This window comes from Triticum dicoccoides, chromosome 6B (genome assembly GCF_002162155.2).
Source record: "Triticum dicoccoides isolate Atlit2015 ecotype Zavitan chromosome 6B, WEW_v2.0, whole genome shotgun sequence".
Taxonomy (NCBI): domain Eukaryota; kingdom Viridiplantae; phylum Streptophyta; class Magnoliopsida; order Poales; family Poaceae; genus Triticum; species Triticum dicoccoides.
Genome location: NC_041391.1, coordinates 120774358 through 120781810, shown reverse-complemented (window position 1 = coordinate 120781810; position 7453 = coordinate 120774358).

Here is a 7453-nt window from a genome sequence, read left to right as displayed (position 1 = left end):
TGCCGGTGACGATGATGATCCTGGAGCCCCGAAGATGGAGATCAAAAGGAGCAAAATGATATTGGCCATATCATGTCACTATTTGATTGCATGTGATGTTTATCATGTTTATGCATCTTATTTGCTTAGAGCGACGGTAGTAAATAAGATGATCCCTTATTAAAATTTCAAGAAAGTGTTCCCCCTAACTGTGCACCGTTGCGAAAGTTCGTCGTTTCGAAGCACCACGTGATGATCATGTGTGATAGATTTTGACGTTCACATACAACGGGTGTAATCCAGATTTACACACGCGAAACACTTAGGTTAACTTGACGAGCCTAGCATGTACAGACATGGCCTCGGAACACAAGAGACCGAAAGGTCGAGCATGAGTCGTATGGAGGATACGATCAACATGAAGATGTTCACCGATGATGACTAGTCCGTCTCACGTGATGATCAGACACGGCCTAGTTGACTCAGATCATGTAATCACTTAGATGACTAGAGGGATGTCTATCTGAGTGGGTGTTCATAAGATGAACTTAATTATCCTGAACATAGTCAAAAGACCCTTTGCAAATTATGTCATAGCTCATGCTTTAGTTCCACTGTTTAGATATGTTCCTAGAGAAAATATAGTTGAAAGTTGACAGTAGCGATTATGCGGACAGTAGAAAGCTTATCTCCTTAATGCACCGCTTAGTGTGCGGTACCCCAATCGTCGTCTGTGGATGTTGAGAACATCGTACATACACGTTTTGATAACTACATGATAGTTCAGTTAAATGGTTTAGAGTTGAGGCACCAAAGACGTTTTTCGAAACGTCACGGAACATATGAGATGTTTCGAGGGCTGAAATTGGGATTTCAGGCTCGTGCCCACGTCAAGAGGTATAAGACCTCCAACGATTTTCTTAGCCTGCAAACTAAGGGAGAAAAGCTCAATCGTTCAGCTTGTGCTTAGATTGTCTGAGTGCAACAATCACTTGAATCGAGTGGGAGTTGATCTTCCAAATGAGATAGTGATGTTTCTCCAAAGACATTGCCACCAAGCTGCTAGAGCTTCGTGATGAACTATAACATGTCATGGATAGATATGATGATCCTTGAGGTATTCATGATGTTTGACACACCACGAAAGTAGAAATCTAGAAGGAGCATCAATTGTTGATGGTTGGTGAAACCACTAGTTTCAAGAAGGGCAAGGGCAAGAAGGGACACTTCATGAAACGGCAAATCAGTTGCTGCTCCAGTGAAGAAACCCAAGGTTGAACCCAAACCCGAAACTAAGTGCTTCTGTAATAAGGGGAACAGCCATTGGAGCAGAATTACCCTAGATACTTGGTAGATAAGAAGGCTGGCAAGGTCGATAGAAGTATATTGGATATACATTATGTTAATGTGTACTTTACTAGTACTCCTAGTAGCACCAGGGTATTAGATACCGGTTCGGTTGCTAAGTGTTAGTAACTTGAAATAAAAGAGCTACGGAATAAACGGAGACTAGCTAAAGGTGAGCCGATGATATGTGTTGGAAGTGTTTCTATCAGGACCCCGACTCAATGCCACATCAATCTAGCATGTAACACCTCATATCACTTTGCGGCCTCACGCACGGTATTCCCATGGGTGTCGCCTTACCTTTGCCTGGGACCGTTTGCGTCTTTTGGCACACGTATACGATAGTGTCGCTAGCATCCATATGATAAGGAGCCCGGGCTGACATGGCTAGTCGTAAACCCAACGTGGCACAAACTTACAGGGACAGGCATCCATGACCCAACATCGAACATGTCGGTCATCAGCGAGTGAATCCAGGCTGTAGCACTGGGCTAGCAGGACTCCGGTGAACCGGGCTGTAGCGGGCTAACAGGACTCCGGTATTCATCGCGTGACATTTCCCCGAAGGGACAGACACAGGAACGAAGAAGGACACATGCCGGCCAGCCTAAGTGTTCCGGAGCAGTAGCTAGCTACCATGGCTCAGTGGAAACACTAGGAGACATTTCCCGGTAAGAGAGGCTACTAAGGATAAACAACTAGATAGTCAGATCCCACACATATCAAGCATTTCAATAACATACGCACAATATGCTCGATATGTGCAAATACGACATGGCATCACAACATGACTCTACGACTCAAGTATTTATTAGGCTCCGAGGAGCGAGATATTACAAACATGGGTCTCATGACCCAACACTCAGAGCATACAAGTCAAAGCACAAGCGGAAGCTATCATGTCTGAGTACAGACATCTATAAATGAAAAAGGCTAAGAAGCCTGACTATCTAGCAGATCCTGCCGAGGGCACAAGATCGTAGTTGAGGTAACAAGATAAACGTCGAAGTCCAAGCGGAACTACTAGTGAGACTGAAGTCTCTCTGCAAAAACATAAAATAGGCAAACGTGAGTACAAATGTACCCAGCAAGACTTACATCAGATCTATCTACATATGCATCATTATCAACAAGGGGGTGGTGGGGTTTAACTGCAGCAAGCCAGCTTTGACTCGGTGGCTATCCTGAACTACGACTGCAAGTAACTCTTTTGAGGTGGCGCACACGAGTCCACATATTCACCATATCAATACACCACTATGGATCCGCTCTCGTCTCCCTACGAGAACGCCATCCATAGCACTCATGCTTATCTTGCGTATTTTAGAGTATCCACTTTCACTTGTCTATGAACTGTACAAGGGGTCCAAGTTTCCATATCCGAGGAATCCGGCTATTCGAATAGATGATGTTAACCCTGCAGGGGTGTACTTCTTCACACACGCTCTCGCCACTTACCGCCCTGTACACGTCATGTACCTCGGCAACCTTCAAGCGGAAGCCGGGCGAGGGAGTCGGCCACGACCTGACTAACCGAACAAGTCTCTAGTCCAGGTTTATCGCCTATTCGGGTTCCATCCGCAAGGAGATCCGGCCGGGGTGTCGCTCACGGCCCCAAACGATGTGAGCAGGGTTCCCAAGCCCACCATCCGGGTGCCACTTGGTACACCGTGCCACTGTGCCTAGTCTGTCCCAAGCCCACCTGTACCGGGTGCCACTTGGTAGACTACTAACACTACCTACAAACACCAGAAACTAGTTGCAACTCCTGGACAGAGATCATGTTGATTAATAAGTCGAGAGGGGTCGAGTTACCGGAACCCAATGTGTGGTAGTAACTGGTCATGGATCACAAACACAGAACTCAGTTCCTGAGGACGGCTGCAATGAGACAACCCACCATGTACTCCTACATGGCCTCTCACCGCTACCTTTACCAAATCGTGTTCACACACTTAGCTCACACACAGTAGGACATGTTCACACGCCTCTGATTCATCCCCGATGAATCAGACCTGACTCAACTCTAAGCAGTAGCAGGCATGACAAACAAACATGAATGAGTAGGCAAAACAGGGCTCAAACAACTCCTACTCATGCTAGTGGGTTTCATCTATTTACTGTGGCAATGACAGGTCATGCAAAGGATAAAGGGGTTCAGCTACCGCAACAAGTAACAGATGAATCGTTGTTGTCCTAATGCAGTAAAAGAGAGCAGGAGCAAGAGAGTGGGATTGTATCGGAATGAACAAGGGGGTTTTGCTTGCCTGGCACTTCTGAAGATAATATAGCTCTTCATCGGTGTCATCGGTCACATAGTCGGTACACGTCTATCGAGAGGGGACAATCACCGGCAACAGAGAAAGAACACAATCAATGCAATGCAACAATATGATGCATGAGTGTGACATGGCAATATGCTGTGGTTTGGGCTAATGCAGCTAGCAACAAAGTTAAATGAAGTTGGTTTGAACCCTAAGTTCAAATCCAAACTCCATATGTGAAATTCAAATGCCACTTATATGATTTGTGCTAAACATCAGCTACAAGTTGTTCTAACATGCATGAAAATGGTACAGATGGATTCCTTGAATTTTTCTGATAATTTTTCATATATAATTTATTTAATTCTGACTTACGGTTGATTTACTATGATTTATTGAAGTTTATACAATTTTCTAGAATTTCCTGAATATTTAGAATGAAAATAATTCCAGTAATTCATTATTGCGTCAGCCTGACATCATCATGACGTCAGCGGGTCAACAGGGGCTGGTCCGGGTCAAACCTGACCAGTGGGGTCCACTGGTCAGTGACTAGTGCTGGTTAGTGACACTGACATGTGGGACCAGATCAACAGCCACGTCAGCTTGGTCAAAGCTGACGTGTGGGCCCATGGTGGTTAGGTTAAACTTAACAGAAAATGATAAGGATTAAATAAGGGCGTGGGGCCCATACTTCAGCGGCTCTGGGGAGGTTAGCTGGCCGTGATTAGTGCTAATCACGCGGCCACGTCGGCTAGTGACGCCGGCGACCATGGCGGCGGCGGGACCTCGCAGGAGTTGCTTGGGATGGCGCTACAGCCCGCGGCTGGTCGCGTTGAGGGCACCAAGAGGGAGCCCGTGCTCCCGCGCATCTAGTGGCGCACGCAGCTGGCCACAGGGAGGCCGGGGTTCGCCGGAAACGAGCTCCTGGCGGCGGCCGGAGTTCGGCCATGTGCGGGGTTGGGGCTGCGGTGCGCTAGGGGAGAAGCTGATGGTCCAGACGGCATCCGCGGGCCACCAGAAGCGCGCTGGTGCCACGGGTTCGAGCAGAGGGGCTCAGGTCAGGAGAGCTACGCGGCCATGGCGGACGGCGGTGCTCGGGAATATGGGCGGGGGTGCTACGGCACGGGAACGAGCAAAACAAAGGAGGGGAAACGGAGTGGAGCTCACAGTGAGTTCGTCGGCGGTCTCGTTGGGCTCGGGGACGGGTTGTGGACGACATATCGGCGACGGAGATCGGCGGTGCCCGAGGTTGAAGATGATGTCGATGGCGGCGATACGGCGCGTCCCCGGTTGCTTGACTCGTCGAGGAGGCGTAGAAGGCGGAGGTGGAGCTCTCGGGCACGTCAGAGGGGTGAGGGGGAGGCGGTGGCCGCGGCAGCAGCAAGCGGCGGCGACGGGTTCCGCTCGGGCGCGTGAGGGAGAGAGAGCAGAGGAGGGGGAGGAGCAAGGGGGAGCACGAGGGGTTCCAGGGAGGGTGAGAGAGAGGCCAGGGGTGTCGTGGCGTCTCCAGGCACATCGAGGAGGGAGGCAACCAGGCAGGAGGTGGCCAAGCGCGGTGGCGGTGCTCGCCACCGAGCTGCTTCGTGCGCTGGCACGGGAAGAAGACATGCATGCCCCCTGGTGGTTGGGCTGCACAGTGTTGGGCTGTCCAGGTGGGCTTCGGTGAGCGCCAGGTAAGTTACAGGTGAGTTGCTCTATTTTAATTCTGTTCTGTTTTATTTTTATTTAATCTTTTGCCACTGTTTTGAATTTAAAATAATTCAAACAATGCCAAAAGCTCCTCTGAATATTTTTATTTTGCTAGATGGACTTTTCCAAAAGCTCATAAAATATTTCAGGGGTATTTGAAATTATATTCTAGTTATATGAATATAATTCAAATTCAAATAGCTAATGATTTAAATTCAAAGTCCCAAAAATAAATCCTTAAAAATGTTCAATATTTTGGTTGGGACCAGAACCCTTACCAAAAATTATCAAACATTTAAGAAGAGCATTTTGGAGCAATGAATGAGATTTTTAGGGTTTTTGCCCTTCTTTTATTTAAGTTTTTGAGGCTTCCAAAATTCCTCAGTTCAAGTTTCAAAAAATTAAACATGATGCACAGATGGAAGCAAGCATAGGTCAGGCCAGAACTAGGGATGTGACAACTCACCCCCACTAAACAAGAATCTCGTCTCGAGATTCAAGCGTAGGGTAAGATGAAGGGGAAACGCAAACTAGTATAATCTTCACGATCCAGGTTGCACTTCGAATGAACGTTGATTCGATCACCATCATTGTCTCGAAGTCTTGCTCTGAGAACTCCAACTAACATGACAATGAGAGGAAAGGAAAAACCCTAACAGAATCGATTTTCTCGAAGGTCGAATCAACTCACGGAATGAGACATGGAACCATCTCTCGAGCTGAGACACTAAACATACATCCATGGGAATGGAGTGAAGCAGATGACGAAGGTTCACTAGGTGGACAATAATTCCACACTTAAGAAGGTGGTAAACGATTGTCAACGTAGCGAGGAGTTAAGTTGACATGACACCATAATGATGCACCTTAGGGAAGGTGACTCGAAGATATATCCCCTTAAGTGGCAAAAAGAATTACCTTTGATTCAAAGATCATTGAAACTCTTTAAACCAGCCTAAGGAAAATCTCGAGCGATCGTTTGGAGGGGTTCGGTAGAATGGCATACTCGGACTTGGATGATGTGGATTACCTTGTTGAAGACAATGTAATGGATGAATTTGCTTATCACCGGAAATGGAAGAGACCCATGGTAGAATGGCACATTGGCGGTGCAAGCTGGGAACAAAATGCAAATGCTGGGAATGATTCTGGTAACTAGGGAAGAACCCAACAATAGAGAGTGAATTCGCTGTTTGTAAAGGTCATAGCATTGCCGAGGAAACTGAGAGGAAACCCAGTTAGTGCCAATGGTAACACCTAACGTTGTGCGTGCTCTCAAGAACTTGAGCATTTCCATAATCATCAAGGCTTTACCAACATCCGTGTCAAGGATCCTGGCAACACAACATACCACCATGATGAACAACGATGGACGATGCAGATGCATAGGAAGATAACATCAACTCAGATTTCACCCTAGCGAGGCCAAGGAGACAAAATCTGGACGATCGACCGAGAGACATTTAGCACTCCGCTCCTAATGTTCTCCTTGACGTGCGGGTGTATCCCATTCATAGATATGGTTTGATAACTAGAACATCAAGTAAAATGTCGGACTTCGGGAGCTCAAGAATCCATAAGGAGTAACTTATTGGAGTAAAACCCTACGAAATCCTTATGGGGAGGTGGCCAACTTCTTCAATCAAGATACTACAATAATAGGTCTTCCGGCTGGGTGTGTTGGCCATGACATCCACTTAACCGGTTTCAGAGAGACCATTATTATAGTTCTTGGGAAATGTTCCAACAATCATATCTGCCTGAGATTCAGATCTAGTTGGTGTTAGGATATTCCAGACTCATCGAGTCTAGGAAGAAAAATGAAAGTTTGCAACACAAATCGACGAGATGACGTTGCGAGATTCTCGGGAAATGAACTATGATAGCAAGCTCCAAAACACGAGCTGGTTCTGCTACACACATGTGAACACGTTGTCCTAGACAAACATTATCACATGGTAGTCTTACAATAAAACACTATCGAGTTCAGGTGGGGAACCATCATTAATGACATCGAAGTCTCCATGCATGGAAGTCCAAGGAGTTCACCTTGGACAGACTCCTTTATCTTTGAACAACTCAATCAGTGGCTTGGTGTGCTAGGAATACATATGGAGTGGAGGTAATTAATCTACCAAACCATAGTATACTTTGCACATGCATGACTGACT